A 17,431-nucleotide genomic window follows, 5' to 3' on the forward strand; every position below is an offset into this window, starting at 1 on the left:
AGCCTGGACAGTAGTCAGGAGCTGTTCAACTATAGGCTGAGCAAGTGCAGAATGGTAGTAGAATGTGCATTTGGACGTTTAAAGGGTCGCTGGCGCACTTTACTGACTCGCTCAGACCTCAGCGAAACGAGTATTCCCATTGTTATTGCTGCTTGCTGTGTGCTGCACACTCTGTGAGAGTGAGAGGGAGATGTTTATATTGGGATGAGAGGTTGAGGCAAATCGCCTGGGTGCTGATTATGCGCAGCCAGACACCAGAGCGATTAGAAGAGCACACCAGGAAGCACTGCGCATCAGAGAAGCTTTGAAAACCAGTTTCATGACCAGACAGGCTATGGTGTGACAGTTCTGTTTGTTTCTCCTTGATGAAAACCCGCCCCCTTGGTTGACTCATTCCCTGTAAGCCTCCCCCCTTCAATCACAGCTTGCTTGCAAAGAAAATAAAATCACTATCATTTAAAAATCATGTATTCTTTATTAATTGATTATAAAAATAGGGTGGGGTGTGGGAGGAGGGAAGGAAAAGGCCACTTCAAAACTTGTTGAATGAGTCTTCTGTTGCTTGGGCTGTCCACTGGGGTGGAGTGGCAGGGTGCATGGAGCCCCCCTCCTCCCCTCGCATTCTTGGGTGTCTGGATGAGGAGGCTATGGAACTTGGTGAGGGGAGAGGGCGGTTAAACGAGGGCTGTAGCAGCACTCTGTGATCCTCCTGCCATTCCTGAAGCTCCACCAGATGCTGGAGCATGTCCTTTTGATCCTGCAGTAGCCCCAGCGTTGCATCCTGCCTCCTCTGATATTCCTGCCGCCACTTCTCATCTCGATCATTCCTCCTGTCCTCATGTTCATTGGCCACTTTCCTTTACTGTGATGATGTGTCCTTCCACACATTCAGATGAGCTCTTTCATTGCATGATCTCAGAGAACATTTCATTGCACGTGCGTTGTTTTTTTTTTTTTTGCCGCCTTATCTGAGATAGCCTTCAGGATAGAGGAGAGAGGCTTGAAAATTTGCAGCTGTGGGAGGGGAAAAAAGGGAGAGAAGTATTTTAAAAGATACATTTTACAGAACAATGGGTATACTCTTTGATGGTGAACAACACTTCACATTACACAGCACGTGATTTCGGTACATGATTGCATTTTATATTGAGAGACTGCAGTTTTGGTGTTAGAGATCATAGATGCAAGGCTGGCCAACAGAATTTGGCTTGCAGACGGCCACGGTAAGCCATAGGCTGGCTTCTGCAACCTTCATAAAAGCAGCACCTTCCTTTTCCATACCAAACAAAGCCCACTGAGTGCTGCGGTTTTCGTGTTAACGTGCAGCAGCAGAAACCAAACTAACCCCCACCATCCAATTTTCTGGGATGATCACTTTACCCCTCCCCCCACTGCGTGGCTGGTATCAGGGAAGATCCCTACTAGCCAAATGCGAACAGCTCAGCGCCAATGCCCCCCCGCACTTGGCAAACTGGGGAGAATTTCTTTTCAGCCACAGGCGAACAGCCCAGTAGGAACAACCACCTCTGAATGTCCCCTTAATTAAATTCCCGTATTTCAACCAGGTTACCATGAACAATATCACTCTCCTGAGGATAACACAGAGAGATAAAGAACAGATGTTGTTTGAATGCCAGCAAACACTGGGACTATACGCTGCCAGGTTTTGTCATGCAATGATACCAGATTACTTGCTATTAGCATGGCACGGTAAAGTTTCCTACGATGGAGGACGGAATAAGGCTGCACTGCCCAGAAACCTTCTGCAAAGGCTTTTGGAGTACCTCCAGGAGAGCTTCATGGAGATGTCCCTGGAGGATTTCCGCTCCATCCCCAGACACGTTAACAGACTTTTCCAGTAGCTATATTGGCCGTGAATGCATCCCAAGTTGTCGGGGCAAATTAATCATTAAAAAACGCTTCCTTTTAAACCATGTATTATATATACAAAGGTACACTCACCAGAGGTCCTTTCTCCGGCTTCATGGTCCGGGATACCGCCTTGGGAGGGAATTTCAGTCAGGGTGAGAAAAAGCTCCTGGCTGTTGGGGAGAATGGTGTGCTGTGTGCTCTCTTCAAGGTCATTGTCCTCATCATCTTCACCATCCGCAAAATCCTCAGGCATGGCTGCAACTCGGAATCCACGGACAGGGGTGGGGTAGTGGTGGCAGCCCCCTAGAATTGCATGCAGCTCAGCATAGAAGTTGCATGTCTGCAACTCTGCCCCGGAGCGTCCATTTGATTCTTTGGTTTTCTGGTATGCTTGTCTGAGTTCCTTAACTTTCATGCAGCTCTGTGTTGAGTCCCTGTTGTGGCCTCTCTCCATCATGCCCTTGCAGATTTTTTCAAATGTATTGGCATTTCATCTTTTGGACTGTAGTTCAGATAGCATCGAACTGTCTCCCCACACAGTGATCAGATCCAGTACCTCCCGTACGGTCCATGCTGGAGCTCTTTTTTTTGATTCTTGGACTGCATGTGCTGATTAACTTGACTAGCCAAATGGGAAATGAGATTCAAAAGTTCTCGAGGCTTTTCTTGTACACTTGGCCAGTGCATCTGAGTTGAAAGTGCTGTCCAGAGCAGTCACAATGGTGCACTATGGGATAGCTCCCGGAGGCCAATATCGTTGAATTGCATCTACATTAACCCTAATTCAAACCGGCAATATCGATTTCAGTGCTAATTCCCTCATCGGGGAGGAGTACAGAAATCGATTTTAAGAGCCCTTTATGTCAAAGTAAATGGCTTCGTTGTGTGGCTGGTTGCAGGGTTTAATTCAATTTAATGCTGCTAAATTCAACCTAAACTCGTAGTGTAGACCAGGCCCAAGGAACCCACCGATAGAAAGATGGATTCTACTCTTGAAAAAGACTTTGAAGCCTCCTCTGACTTCCTGGAAGCTACCAGCATTGCAGGCGCATATTTTTCCTAGCTGAAGATCTCAAAACCTTTAAGAATAGAGATCACTCTGACTTTAGTTTCACTAAAGTCTCCCTAGCAACAGTGTTTATAGCTGATGCCCCAATGGATTCAATGAAGTTCTCAGCCCAAGCCATACCTTCCAAGCTCAATAGCCAGGTGCCTAGGGGAAACTCCAGAGAGATCTCAGCCCCCACCCCAATGCACTTTGACAAAGATTGCATAGGCCTCCAGTCAAAGGTGAAGCTAGGGGGCAGGATTTCCCATTTCCTAAAGGAATGGTTTTTCATTACCCACAGATAAGTGGGTCAGGGAAATAGTGGGCCAGGAATACTCTCTCAAGCTGCAGGCTCCACCCTATCTGTTCTTCATCTGGCTTGCCAGCTCCAGTAGCTCCCGGTAAAACACATTCAGATCCCAAACAAAATATCATCTGGACATGGGAGTGACAGAGTGTGTTCCCTCAGAAGAAAGGTTCTCCAGGTTCTACTTCATCTTTTTAATTGTACAGAAGTGCACAGGAATATTAGAGCCATTCTGAACCTCAGAAGGCTCAAAAAGTGGATGGGGAAAAAAAACAAAGTTTCTGATGGAAACTCTGACCTCTGATCTCATCCCTGTCTTGAGGTGGATCTAGCAGATGCATATTTCCATATACCCAGCAATCCATGCCTCCCCAGACTCCTGAGGTTCACTTATGGCAGAAAACATTATCTGTACCAAACACTCCTATTCAGGCTGCTCTCGGTCCCTGTGGTTTTTACAAAGATGGTAGTAATGACACTAGCCACACTTAGGTTGCAGGGAACAACATGTATTCCTTCCTGGACCACAACCTGATCAGAGTTCCATTGCAATCAGTAGCACTCAGGGCCACATCTTGGATGTTGAATCTCCTCTAGGTGCCCATCATCAGTGCCAAGAAAAGTTCTCTGGTTCCAACCAGGAATTTATTTTCTTGCTCCAGAGCAGTAGAAGGCCTGCCAAAGCACTATGCCTCCAACTGTTAGGATTCCTGGGGCCACGCATAGGGATCACTCCATGGGCATCAGAAATTTTCAAGCCTTCATATTAAAGGTGTATGACTACTCCCCAGAACACATAAAAGATCAAATACAGGCTCCAATACAGGTGTTCAGCTCCTTATAACTGTGGTCAGCTCATGACAATGTCTGCAAAGGTATGCCCATCTGCCTTCCAGATCCTTTACTCCTCACAGCTGATGTTACCCTGGAGGACTGGGGAGCTCACTTGGAGACCTAAACAGCTCAAGGTGGCTGGAGTGGGACAGAAAAGCCTAACAGCATAAACCTAAAGTTGACTGGTCAATTTAGCTCTGCAAAGGTTCCACCCACAAGGGGAACCATATTCTGGTTCAATCAGACAATATGACTGCGGTCACAGATTGAAACAACCAAGGGGAAACAAGGAGTCTGGCACTACACATAGAAGAAGTTGAATAATGAGGTAAGCAGAATAATTCCTTCTTTCCTTCAGAGCGATCCACATCAAAGAAGACCTGAATCAAAAGGCAGACTGGCTCAGCAGGCACAGGATCAACAGTTCCAAGCTGCCCAATTCAGAACGTTTTCAGGCTTATCGTTTAGATGTCTGGCCTCCCATCAACTGACATGTTCTTGAATTATATGAATGAAGAGGCCCAAAAAATTCACAAAGAAAGCAGACACCAGATCCATAGGAACTGATGCTTAATAGCACAGTTAGCCACAGAGCGTACTTGATGCATTTCCACTCTTTTTCTGCTACTGGGGAAAGTAGTTCAGAAAAGAAAACAAGAAAAGGTGACGATAATGCTGATAAATCCTCCTTGGCTGGGGCTCAGATGGGATAGAGCTGACACTAGATCCCCCACTCCAGCATCTGAGGAGACCAGATAACCTCTTGCCAAGGCCCTTTTCTTCATCCACACGAAAATGGATTCAACTAATACCCTGGCTATTGAGGGGGAATGGACTCCGTCTGTCCTCCATAATCATTAAGACATTGCTTTCATCTAGGAGAGTACTGACACTAAAAGCATACTCTATCTGGTCCAGATTCAGCAACTGGTCCCAAGACCACAATGCAAATCCCAGAAATCCAGGACTTCCACCCATTCTGGACTTTCTCCAAGAAGGTATGGATAGAGGTCTTCAGCCCAGTAGCACTGTGTGTCAAGTGTCTGCTCTTAATGGCATGCTATTTACAGGATCCTTGGGGTCCTTGGTAGACAATCCACAGGTAGCCAGATTCCTACAAGCAGTCTGATCAGCCAAAATGGGATCTTCCATTACCTTTTGAGCACCCTGATGAGCCATCCCTTCAAGTTTCTGTTTTAAGAGTCAGCCTTTTATTTATCCATTAAGACTTGTTTTAGTAGCCCTCATGCATGCCAGGCTGGTAGCCTTATCTATGCAGGAGCCTTAATGTGTGTTCAGGATACCATAATCCTTTATTCTAAAGGTAAATTCCTCTTTCCACATTTCCAAAGAGGTTGTGCTTCCTTTATTCTGTCCAAAACCATAATATCCAATTGAAAAGATGCGGCACACTTTAGATGTCAGAAGAGCATTGAAAATGTATCTCATGTATACAGAATCTACACCTACTTGTATCCTACCTAAAATGCCAGAGACTTAGAGCTTTCAAGTTCTTCATTGCTAGCTAGATTTTAGACTATGCAGTGTGGAAGCCTACACATTGTCAGAGGCTCTTGCCCCAAAAGGGATCAAGGCACACTTTGCAAGATCCTTTGCAACCACATGGATAGAACCAGTGTGTCCACTTAAGAAATTTGCAAAACCACCACTTGGTCTATCTTTGATACCTTCATTAAGCACTATAAGATGGATCTTTTGTCTTCTGCAGAGATTTCCTTTGGCAAGAAGATGCTGCAGGCAATAGCCCAGAAATAATAGACTTCTGAGTGAGCTCAAAAAAAGGGGGTTACACTTCTTTCCCACTGAATGCTAGTTTCATAACGTCTGTCGCAAGTATCTGTTTCTCCGACGAGAAAAGTCCTGCCTTGGTCTAGGTGGGAAGGCACGCTGCTGGGTGGTCTGGGGTTTAAATAGCTTTCGTTGGTTAGCCAGGGTATGCATACCTAAGGATTTGTTAGTGTTTCTCATGTCCTTTAAGGTATGCAAGCGAGAATTGGTTTGCTCCACAAACAGGCCCTGACAATCAAAGGGGAGATCTTGGATGGTGCTTTGGACCTCAGGCGGGAGACCCGAGGATTGTAGCCAGGCATTCCGCTGCATAGCAAAGCCAGAAGCCAGAATGCACACAGTCGCGTCCGCAACATTGAGGGAACCCTGGAGGGAGGTCCGGGCCACCAACTTACCTTCCTCAGCAATGGCCCCGAGTTCCGTATGAGCCTCCGCTGGGAGAAGATCTTGGAATTTAAGGACCAAAGACCAAGAGTTAAAGTTGTATCTACTGAGGATTGCCAACTGGTTAGTGATCCTAAGTGAGAGACCCCCCAGTAGAATAAACCTTTCTCCCGAAAAGGTCCAGCTGTTTAGCGTCCTTTGATCTGGGCTCAGGCCCTTGCTGCCTCTGTCTTTCTCTGGCATTTACCGCATCCACCACAAGCGAGCATGGGGCAGGGTGAATGAAAAGATACTCGTAGCCCCTGGTGGGAACAAAGTATTTTCTTTCTACCCTCTTGGCTGTGGCAGGGATAGAGGCCGGGATTTGCCAGAGAGACTTAGCATTACTTTGAATAGTCTTACTCATGGGGAGGGCCACCTTGGAAGGTCCTTCAGGGCCTAAAATGTCCACCATAGGGTTCTCCTCCTCAACTTGGAGGTTCACATTAAGTGCCATACGCTGAAGCAGTTCTTGGAGGACCCTAAAGTCCATTGGTGATGGACAGACATAGATGTGCCAGCCACCGCCTCATTAGGGGAGGACGAAGACGACTCCACCAGGAGAGCCCGGGGGGCGATTCCTGCGGCTGACCAAGAGGCTATCACTTCTTGGGCCCCTGGGATAGTCCCTAACACGAGTGCTGACTCTGCGGGTTGGTCCTGGTCTGGAGGAGGGCGGCTGAGGGTCACCTCGGAAGGACGGGTGTCCGAGCGCGACAATGGTCGGGCCCCCGGGGGGGGCGCCTTGGGCCTGATGATATGCCCAGGGGCTCTAGAATTGCCACTGAGGCTGTCAATTGGGCACTGGAGCGTCTTGTTCAACGATTGCCGGGCCTGACCGAGGAATGTCTGAAGCCCCTGAAGCTCTCCCTGACCTGCCAGAGAGGGATTAGGTCCGCAATGGCCAAGGAGGGGCGGTGCATGAGTGGAGTAAAGGGGGCACCGAGCTCCTTGGTAGCCGAGGGTCATGTGGTGATCAGCGCCATGAGGCTAATCACAATTGAGAGCGGTGCAGCAATGAAGAGCAGTGCCGAGTTGTATAGTGGTGTCATGTTGTGGAATGGTGCTGCTCAGTTGACTGGTGCCACAATGCGGAGTGGTAGCGGGCTGCGGACTGGTGCCACAATGGGGAGTGGTAGCGGGCTGCGGACTGGTGCCACGGCGACAGTCGACTCTGGGATCGGTGTTCCATGCGGCGGCGGTCCTAACGATGCTGCGAGGTCGCTGAGCGAGACCTGGACCTCGAGTGGGACCATGTTCCAGCAGACGACCGCAACCTCAAGCAGGAATGGCTCCAAGGGTCAGGGCTGCAAGACCAGGGCTGCGAGTCTAACTGGTGCTGTGAGTCAGACCGGTACCTGGAACAGTGCCGGGACTCGGAACAACACCGGGACTACAAGCGGCATGGAGATGCTGGTCTAGGGGCTGACAGTCTGAACATCACCAGATTGCCCTTGGATGGTACCAGAACTCAGGCCGGGGCCAGTGCTGGGGCTGGGGGTACCAGGGCTGTTATTTCAATAAGATCTCTAGTGGCCTGGAAGGTAGCCGGAGTGGAAGGCAATGTAATCTCCTCCACTTGAACGGTACCCTGTGCTGGGCTGGCGTGTTGCTCAGTCGGGGCCAGAACAACTGCTTCGACTTAATGAGGGGCCCTCCCAAGGCTTGCTTCTAGGAAATGCGAACAGTGCCAAGGCGAGCATTTTGGGGGCCCAGGAGCTTGTTGGTGCTGGCGTGCGTGTGTGATCTTCTGTAGTGCCAGAATCGGCACCACTGGGGGAGCACTGCGCACTGAGGTGCTCAGCCCACGTCTTAAGAGGGCCGCAATGCAGACTCTGAGGAGTTGCTTGAGTCGAATTTCCCTCTCTTTTCTTGTCTGTGGCTTAAAAGCCTTACAGATTTTACGCTTGTCAGCCTGATGGCCCTCCCCAAGACACCTAAGGCAGGAGTCGTGGGGATCACCCATAGGCATGGGCTTGTTGCAAGACTTGCAAGTCTTGAAACCCCGCAGGGCAGTTGATGCGTGAAAAACTGCCCTTAACTATTAAACTAGCTTAACACTACAGTGAAAAACATTTAACACTAACTATTAACTAACAACGATTAAGATAAGCTAGGGATTAGTGGAGCATTAGAACCACTGTTCCAACAACCATCATGGGTGGTAAGAAGAAACTGAAGGGGGGGTCGGGTCAGCAGTGTCTTATATAGATCATCATATCTGCACCACTCCGGGGGGCTCTCGAGGCGACCCAACAAGTAGCTGTTAGGGAAAAGTTTCCAACTTCCATGCACGCAGCGTGCTCACACACCTACCTTGAATTGATATGAGCAATCACTTGAAGAACTTCCTTTCTGCTAGCAGATTCTACCCATCCCAGATGGCTCATAAATCAAGGGTCAGATATTAAGTGCAATTGTTACCATGTGACCATCTTCTAAATGTAATGAATGTAATTATTTTATCTCTGGAATATTTGTTAATGCTATTATACAAGTGTGACCAGGGGCCTGGAATGACTACACTGAGAATGCAACACTCAGGGCAGACTGCAAGAAATAGGGCAAACGCTTCCCAGAACTGGTGGTTTATTCTATAATTAGATTCACCAAGGCAGTAACGAAAGAGCTTCTGTAGTACTACACTGATTAACAAGAAGCCAAACACAGTCCCCTTTAGGTATTGCAGCTCTTGGCTTCCAACTGGACAACCAAGTCTAATATAGTTAGGGGTTATTGAAAACCCTATACACCATACGTAAAGTTCTACCACTCCCAGAGGATCAGACACTTATCCTTAAGGTAATATGAATCTCAGATCTTATCTAAATACATGTTTACAGCCAATGCTTAATAACTAAATTTAGGGTTTATTAATAAAAGGAAAAAGATTTATAAATGGTTTAAAGATCAATATACATACCACTAAGTGTAAAGGTCAGTTTCATAAAAGAGATAGCAAGGCTACTTGATTTGTAAAAGTCTCTGGAATCAAAAAAAAAAGTCTGAATCCAAATGCAGCTTAGATATACAGTCATTCCATGCATTTTCCAGGGTATTCCAAATAACAATTTGGAAGATCTTAGTGGTACGGCTTACACTTTCCCTGTTCAAAGTTTAAGCATCATAAAGATGACAGGATCAGGCCTAAGGCTTCTTATTTACAGCTCTCTAGCAGGCTGACAAGCCTCCTCATAGCAACTGTCAGAGCAGGGCTTTCCTCCAAGGAAGAATAGGCAATGGACAGTGCTTTGAATTAATCTTCAATTTCCTATGCATACACAGATAATCTAGTTACACTATAAGACAACAGCCAGTCATTCATTACAACAGATTCTTTGTCTTAACTATGTAGATAATACTATTAGTTTTCTGCAGTATCTCACATCTTTGATCTTAAGGTTAACTGGACACCGTCACATATATATTGTAAAGCAATTAAATGAAAGGGAATTAACATCTAAAAGCTAATTTACATAAGGTTACATTGTTAAACTTCTAACAGGATATAGGTAAACAGACAAAACCATTTAGCATCTGCCCTTGATTCCTATTACTATACATGAATTAGTTGCTAATTAAGCTAGCAATCCCCATTTCTTTGATTCATAAATAAGTGATTACAATTGTAATGCCTCTTGTCAAGTTCTTATGGGTCATACACAGGTTGGCTGGCCTGCCAGTATAACAGCAAGTTTTACAAAACTTGGGGAAAAATGCGCCTGGTAGCCAGCAGGAACAGAAGTGATATGGCCAAACCATGTGGCTCCAAAGTACTGATCTGCCTCTGGGAGCTAGAGGGAGAAGAGCAGCCCAGATGTCCTGAATGATGGGAAACACTATCAGACAGGAAATTAGCAGTAACAAATTTTCTGATCCTCACTAGTCAAGGCCTTTTCAGGGGCTAACACAGTGGTTCTCAGACTTTTGTACTGATGATCCTTTTCAGACAGCAAGCCTCTGAGTGCAACCACCCCCTTATACATAAAAAGGTGTTTTTAATATATTTAACACCATTATAAATGTTGGAGGTGAAGTGGGGTTTGGGGTGGAGGCTAACAGCTCGTGACCCCCCATGTAATAACCTCAAGACCCCCTGAGGGTCCCGACCCCCAGTTTGAGAATCCCTGGGCTAAGGGCTAGATGCACAAAGTGACACAGTGGCAGGGCCGGCTTTATGAAGGGTAGGGCCCAATCTGAATACCCAGCAGCGGTCCAGGGTTTTGGCGGCACTGCGGCGGCAGGGGGTCCGCTCTGGGTCTTCCATGTCACCAAAGGACCCTCCCACCGCAGAAATGCCGCCGAAGACCCCCGGAGTGTACCCCGCACCGCTGAAATGCCGCTGGACCCCCTGCTGCCGAAATACTGCCAAAGCCTTGGACTGCCACTGGGTAAGTTTAAAAAAAAAAAAAAAAAAAAAAAGTATTAAAAAGGTGCCTAAGGTGCAGGGCCCGATTCCAGGGAATTGGGAGAATTGGCCTAAAGCTGGCCCTGCATAGGGGCCTGCCACTCTAGATGCCAATATTTAGGTGCCATTTAACTCCTTCAAACCTCCAGTTAGCTGACACCTAACCTGTACATGCTTAAGTTTCTGCTAGTGGGCATACATAAAACCACTTAAATCCCAATGCTGATGAACTGCCTGGTGCCTTAGCTCACATCTAAGCCCTGGCAGGAGTCTCATACTAGGTGCTCCCTGACCTGTCTTGCTTGTGGTGTCTCATCTGGTAGCTATGCTCAGGGCATACCGAACCTGCCCAAAACCTATCTGGGGGCAGCCAGATCAGGAATGTGGATGGATGGCTGTGTCCCAGAATACCCCGAAGCTTAGGCTACCCACCCTCTTCTTGGTATTTCCTACTGGCTAGTTTAAGTAAGTGGTTTTCCTCTCAGTTTGGTGGTTTCTGTGAATCTGTTTCTTAGATGCCTACTCCCCCCTATGCATGTATAGAGGGACCTAGAGCACTGAGGATTTCGTTAGGCAGCAGGACACCTAAAAGCTGAGAGTTACAATGCTCAACATTGTCACCCTAAGTGCAAAACTCCCCAATACTCTAAAGGGAAAACTGCAGCATCCCACATGCCAGATTCTTGGTTAGGTAAATGATGACAGGAAAATCTGCATCTTTTCTGATGCATCTTCCCCATAAAATGCTTTGGACTCTCAATGTTCCCTTACACTTCTTCTCTAATTGTATGTTAGATCATAAAAGCTGGGGCTCAATACCCCCAAAGGGAACAACTGATAAGATCCAATTTCTAAATCAAGATAAGACAGTTATAAATTGATTTGAGTACCACATGCAGGATTTACACCAACTAAAACCAATTTTAGACTCGTGCAACTATTGTGTGTAGTTGAAGCCTTCCTATAAAATGCCACCATGCATGTCTTCCATTACAAATTATATCTTGACATTCACAAATTATTCATGTTTTTATTTATCACCACACTGTCTTGATGGAATTACTTATGGACAGCTATTTAGGGAGGATGTATTCATTTTCTATTGCTTTATCAAAATGCAAATAGCATGCTATTTGTGTGGTATTAAATTTCATACTCTTGTTCTTCGCATCTCATAGAATCTCAGATATGTAGGACCTCAATAGCTTGTCTTGTCCAGTCCCCTGCATTCAAGCAGGGTTAAGTTGCTGATAGGTGTGTCTAACCTGTTCTTAAAAATTTCCATGATAGAGATTCCACAACCTAGGTAATTTGTTCCAGTGTTTAACTACTCTTAGAGTTAGGAAGGTTTTACTAATATCTAACCTAAATCTCCCTTGCTGCAATTTAAGCCCATTAATATTATATGGAGATATATCCATCTTATAGAACTGGAAGGGACCCTGAAAGGTCATTGATTCCAGCCCCCTGCCTTCACTAGTGCAGGACCAAGTACTGATTTTGCCCCAGATCTCTAAGTAGCCCCCTTGAGGAATGAACTCTCAACCCTGGGTTTAGCAGGCCAATACTCAAACCACTGAGCTCTCCCTCCCCACCTTTCTTGTCCTGTCCTCAGTGGGTAAGAACAATTTATCACCCTCTTTGTAACAACCTTTTACATACTTGAAGACTGCTACCATGTCCTCTCATCCTTCTCTTCTCCATACTAAGTGAATCCAATTTATCAATCTTTCCTCATAGGTCATGTTGTCTAGAACTTTAATAATTTTTGTTGCTCTCCTCTGGACTTTCTGCAATTTGTCCACATCTTTCCCAAAGTGTGGTGCTCAGATCTGGACACAATACTCCAGTTGAGGCCTTACCAGTGCTGAATCGTAGAGAATTACTTCATGTGTCTTGCTTTAAATGCTCCTGCTAATATGTCCCAGAATTATGTTCACTTTTTTGCAACAGTATTACATTGTTGACTCATATTTAGTCCCCAAGTTCTTGTCTCCAGTACTCCTTCCTATGCAATCATGTCCCGTTTTGTATTTTTGCAACTGATCATTTTCCTTCCTAAGTGTAGTACTTTGCATTTGTCCTTACTGAATTTCATCCAATTTACTTAAGACCATTTCTCCAGTTTGTCAAGATAATTTTGAATTCTCATCCTGTCCTTAAAAGTGCTTACAACCTCTCAGAAATTGGTATCATCCACAAAGCTTATATATGTATTCTCTATGCCTTTATCTAAATCATTTATTAAAATAGAGAAGAGGACCCAGGATAGATCTCTGCAGGATCCCACTCAATATGCTCTTCCCACTTGACTGTGAACTATTGATAACTACTCTGAGTACAGCTTTCCAATCAGTTGTGCACTCACTTTATAGTAATTTAATCTAGACTGTATTTCTCTAGTTTGCTTATGAGGGGGTCACAAAAGACAGTTTAAAAAACCATAAGTTACTAAAGTCAACATATATCACATCTACTACTTCTCCCTTATCCACAAGGCATGTTACCCCGTCAAGGGTAGAAGGTTGATTTGAAATTTGTTCTTAACAAATTATGTTGATTATGTTATCACCTTATTATCTACTAGGTGCTTACAAATTGTTTATTTGCTGCATTATCTTTCCGGGTACTAAAGGTAAGGTGATTTGTCTACAGTTCCCTGGGTTGTCTTTATTGGCCTTTTTATTATATAGGTCCAGTATTTGCCCTTTTCCAGTCCTCTGGGATCTCTCCTGTCTCTACGAGTTCTCAAAAACAATTGCTAATGGCTCAGAGGTCTCTTCAGCCAGTTCCTTAAGTATTCTAGGATGTATTTCATCAGGCCCTACTGACCAAAGACATCTAACTTGTCTAAGTAATTCTCAACCCATTTAATTATGTATGTTTGACACAGTCTGGAAGTACTTTAAAAAAGGATTTGATACTGCAACATGGATAAAATTTGTTTTGGATGAGGTCTTAATCAGGGTCTGCCAGTTCTGTGTGGATGTTAAGGGTCACAAAGTACAGAGATGAGGCTTTTGGTTTGGCCTTAGGCATTTGGTTGATCTAAGGCAAAATTTCCCCCCTTCCTCTTGTTGTGATATGTGTCAGCTAGATATCAATTTTCACTCCAAAGTGGATGATCTTCTCTACTTCTGTGCACATATATCAATTGTTGATACTGTGGGATTTTTCAAGATGAATGCTTTATGTAACTTAACATTATATAAAAGCATTAAACCAAACTATAAAAAGGGGGGTGTAGAATGGGAAAATTAAAAAAAAAACAAAACAAAACCACCCGCAACCAAAAAACCTTGGTCTGGATTTTGACTTGCAGAGTGCAGCAACTAGCAGGTTTAGCTTAACTCAGGTTGAAAATGAAGGTGGGTTTTTGGTCTTTTTTTTAACACAACTACATGTGGTGGAGAAGAAGAGGAAAATTAATGTTTTCAGTGTTTTTACCTATGTTGGTCCCAGGATCTGAGATCAAGTGAGTAAGGCAATATCAAGACCCAATGAAGAGCTGTGTATCCCAAAAGCTTATCTCTTTCACGAACAGAAGTTGGTCCCATAAAAGGCATTACCTCACCCACCTTGGCTCTAGAAAAATTAATGAAAGAAGAGTGAGGAGAGACAAGAACAACTATCCCAAACAAATGCAAAGATGACCAGGCTATAGGCTTTGATAGAGCTCTAGGTGAACGACCCCTATCTGACTTATTTTTTGGCCAGATGAATTTGTGAGACACAAAGTTGCCCAGGAATAAGACTCTACATTTACTACTAATTAGATGTCTGTGTATAACAAAACACAGAAGTTTATTAATCTAGAATCAAGTGTCGTTTTTCCAACTAAGAAATGAAAAAGGACAAATCTCTTCCTCATGGAAGAGTAAACATGTACTTCCATTTTATTCAATTGTCATATACACAGTCAGGACTTTTCTGAGGGTGCAGTTATTCAGGAACAACTGTGCCAGAATAACACTATGTGTAGAAAACCCCTGAGGATTTTTAAGCAGCTTATTTTAGCTATAGCTTTTTGGCATGGGATTATGGAAAGCAGTCCAAATGTTTAATATTCATGATGTATTACAGATTTTATAATCTCTTTGATAGCAAAGGTTTATTAGTAGGGGAAAATTTTCTATCTCACAAGCTTAGTGGTGTGTTAACATGGCTATTTTCCCTAATCAAGTAACTTATAAATGGCTTTGAAACTGTAACTATTTAAAAATTAGTTCCTTTCTCTCATTTGTTTGAAAAATCTCATTTTTGGATCCTTCAATCTTTTCAAATTTGAAAAGCTTATTTAAAATAACTGTACATACATAACTGGAGACAACACAGTGCGTGCCTAAAAGAGTTGGTAAAAACTTAATAAACTAATAATTGCTAACATATTTATTACCACCTCAAGTTAAAGTTTGTAAGAGCTGTATGTTGACAGTGAAAATGGAATCCTATTCTCTGAATTTCTAAAACCTGTGACAAGAAAGGGAAAGGTAAAGAAAATACAATTAAGGTGGGAAACATTGTGAAGAAACAGAGTAGGTGGAAAGGACTTTCCTTTTCTTCTTTCCCTTTCATTAAGTTAGTCAGTTTTCACCTGAGAACCTGTCCTAGTCCAACACTACAACTGAACCCACAAGTGCCAGCACCCAGAATGGGGACAGAACAGACAAGGTCCCTTTGCAGAGCAGCTCTTGCTATAGAGCTCATCTCCCCTATCACTGTTGTTAATGTTAAGGGAAGTTAAAAGTCTGGACCTGGCTTCTATCAGCGGGTACAGGAGGACCAGCCAAGCTGGAGTCCCTGAGCAGTTAGGGGCTATATCACAATAACGGAGTGGTCAGGACCCCCTACTGGTCTGGTATGAAAAGGCCGTGGCCCAAAGAATTGCAGCTGAGAGAAGCCAGGCTGGGGGTTCCCCCATGTGGAAGTCGGGGGCTGAGCCCAGTAGGTGGGGAGCCAGCCTGGGGACTCTCCCCAGTGGGTGTGAGGCTGCTGCGACCATGCGTAGGAGGGGCCAAGCTAGGGTTCTCCAAAATCTCCAGGTGCGTGGGGGAGGGGAAGCTAAAGTGGGGCTCTCCCCCGAGGAGCGCGGCCCGGGGGTCAGGGTGCTGTGCCTGTGGGTGGAGAGAGCTAGGCTGAGGCGGTGTGTGCGTGTGGTCGCCTAGGGCTCTCCCCGCTGTGTCTGGAGCAACAGGCTGATACTCTACGGTGCATGCGGCAGGGATCGGCTCCTGGACAGAGAGCAGCCTTGTGTCCCCCCCCCGTAGTACCGGGTTGCCCATGGGGATGGCAGGAAAACTACTAGCCTCCTCTCTGCGAGCGCGTCGGCCCCGGCTGGATGAATAAGAGAAGCCGCAGGCTTCCGCCCGCCATAGCGCCCCGGAGGGAGCCAAGCGCTGGAAGCCCCTGAAGCGGGGCTAACTACCATCTCCCTCTCCGGACTGTGCGGGGAAATGGCGCCCAACTCCCTCTCTGACGCACAGGCGCCTAGCTGGCCGTGATACAAAATGGCGTCGGTGGCGGCCCCGAACCCAGCATAGCTGAGAGTCCGTGGCACGGAGAACAAGGCCCGCGGAGCGTAGCCAATCGGGGTTGGCGCTGGGCCTCCGGCGACCAATGGAGTGTGTGGGCGGCGGTTTGTTGTGCTGGCTGTCCAATGGCGGCTCGGCGAATGCTGGTTGCGGGGCCCGCCCGCAAGGCTCTGGGCGGTGCTGGAGCGGGCGGGTGCTGAGGCGGCCGTTTCCTGTCCTGGTGCATGGTGGTCGGACGGAGGAATTGTTGGAAAATTTCTCGGCGAGGTTAGTATATAAATGTGTTTTTACCCAGTGTGCCTTATTCTACCCACCGCCATCTCCGGCTCGGGCCGCCTCGCAGATCTGCCGGGCCCGGCCTCTCTGCGCCGCGCGCGGGGAAGCGGAGCGGGGTAGCTAGCGAGCGGGGGCAGCGAGGCAGCGCCGAGTGACATTAATAAAGCCGCGGTTCTGCCGCCTGCCCGCCTTGTACGTTTTTCTCCCCTCCCCCATCCTGTTTTCCACAGCCGCCGCCTCAGCTGCGGCAGTTTCCTCCCCGCTGGCGCCGCCGCCGCCTCGGGACGCCGCTGCCGAGTTCCATGACAAACACGCGGTGGGGGCACGGGGAGGTGGCTGGGACGGGCTGAGCGCCGCCACTCCCCGGGGGTTGCCTTGGCCCCCGCCTCGGAGGGAAGGCGCCTCTGGCGTGCTGCGTCCCTCAGGGATCGGGGTCGCTCCCCAGTCCTGCGCTGGGTCCGGGCTGGTGTCGGCTCCCCCGCGCACGCTGCAGCAGCTGCCTTGCCTTGCCCCCTGCTCTGCCTCGCGGGCAGGCGTCCTGCCAGCGCCGTCTCTAGCCGCAGATGTGGGGGCAGAGGAGGCGCCCATCGCACATGCCTCGGAGTTTGTTTGTATTGCGTCGCAGGCCTGGTAGTGATGGTCGTGCAAAAAGGGCTTGTTGCAAACACCTTGTTTGCTTGTTTCTGTTTTAGTGTTGCCGTGTCTAAGGGACGGAGTCTCCCTAGTCCCCTGGACTTTTAATTGCCTTTTGCAAAAGTTATCCTCCGTAAATAAAAATTTGCAGGTATTTGGTGTGTGTGTGTGTGGGGGGTGTATGTTAATTGCTACCACAGGTAAAGGAGAGTTATCTAGCTTGCTTCCGTTGCCCTTTCTTAAAAATGACTTGCATCTGGAGCCAATTTAGAAGCTTTTAGGAGGTTTGC

At 46.6% G+C, this 17,431-nt stretch overlaps 1 protein-coding gene and 1 long non-coding RNA gene across 5 annotated transcripts in view; one reads left to right on the forward strand and one right to left on the reverse strand.

Moving 5' to 3' along the window:
• Window positions 1-455: 455 nt before the first annotated feature.
• On the reverse strand, window positions 456-8,675 carry LOC127052038 (uncharacterized). The gene is made up of 2 exons (XR_007774672.1): window positions 8,610-8,675; window positions 456-1,014 (listed from the first exon to the last, which is right to left on the reverse strand). It is a non-coding gene; the product is annotated as an uncharacterized LOC127052038 (long non-coding RNA).
• A 7,698-nt stretch (window positions 8,676-16,373) lies between these two features.
• ZNF143 (zinc finger protein 143) overlaps window positions 16,374-17,431 on the forward strand; it is an 87,658-nt gene continuing 86,600 nt past the window's right edge. The window contains exons 1-2 of one of the 4 annotated variants that reach the window (XM_050955068.1): window positions 16,374-16,499; window positions 17,201-17,292. The gene's annotated coding sequence lies outside the window, so the exon portion shown is untranslated. Of the gene's footprint in view, window positions 16,500-16,792; window positions 17,293-17,431 lie in introns of those variants that run through there. The other 3 variants (XM_050955067.1, XM_050955066.1, XM_050955069.1) reach the window with 3 other exon arrangements.

Source organism: Gopherus flavomarginatus, chromosome 5 (genome assembly GCF_025201925.1).
Source record: "Gopherus flavomarginatus isolate rGopFla2 chromosome 5, rGopFla2.mat.asm, whole genome shotgun sequence".
NCBI lineage: Eukaryota > Metazoa > Chordata > Testudines > Testudinidae > Gopherus > Gopherus flavomarginatus.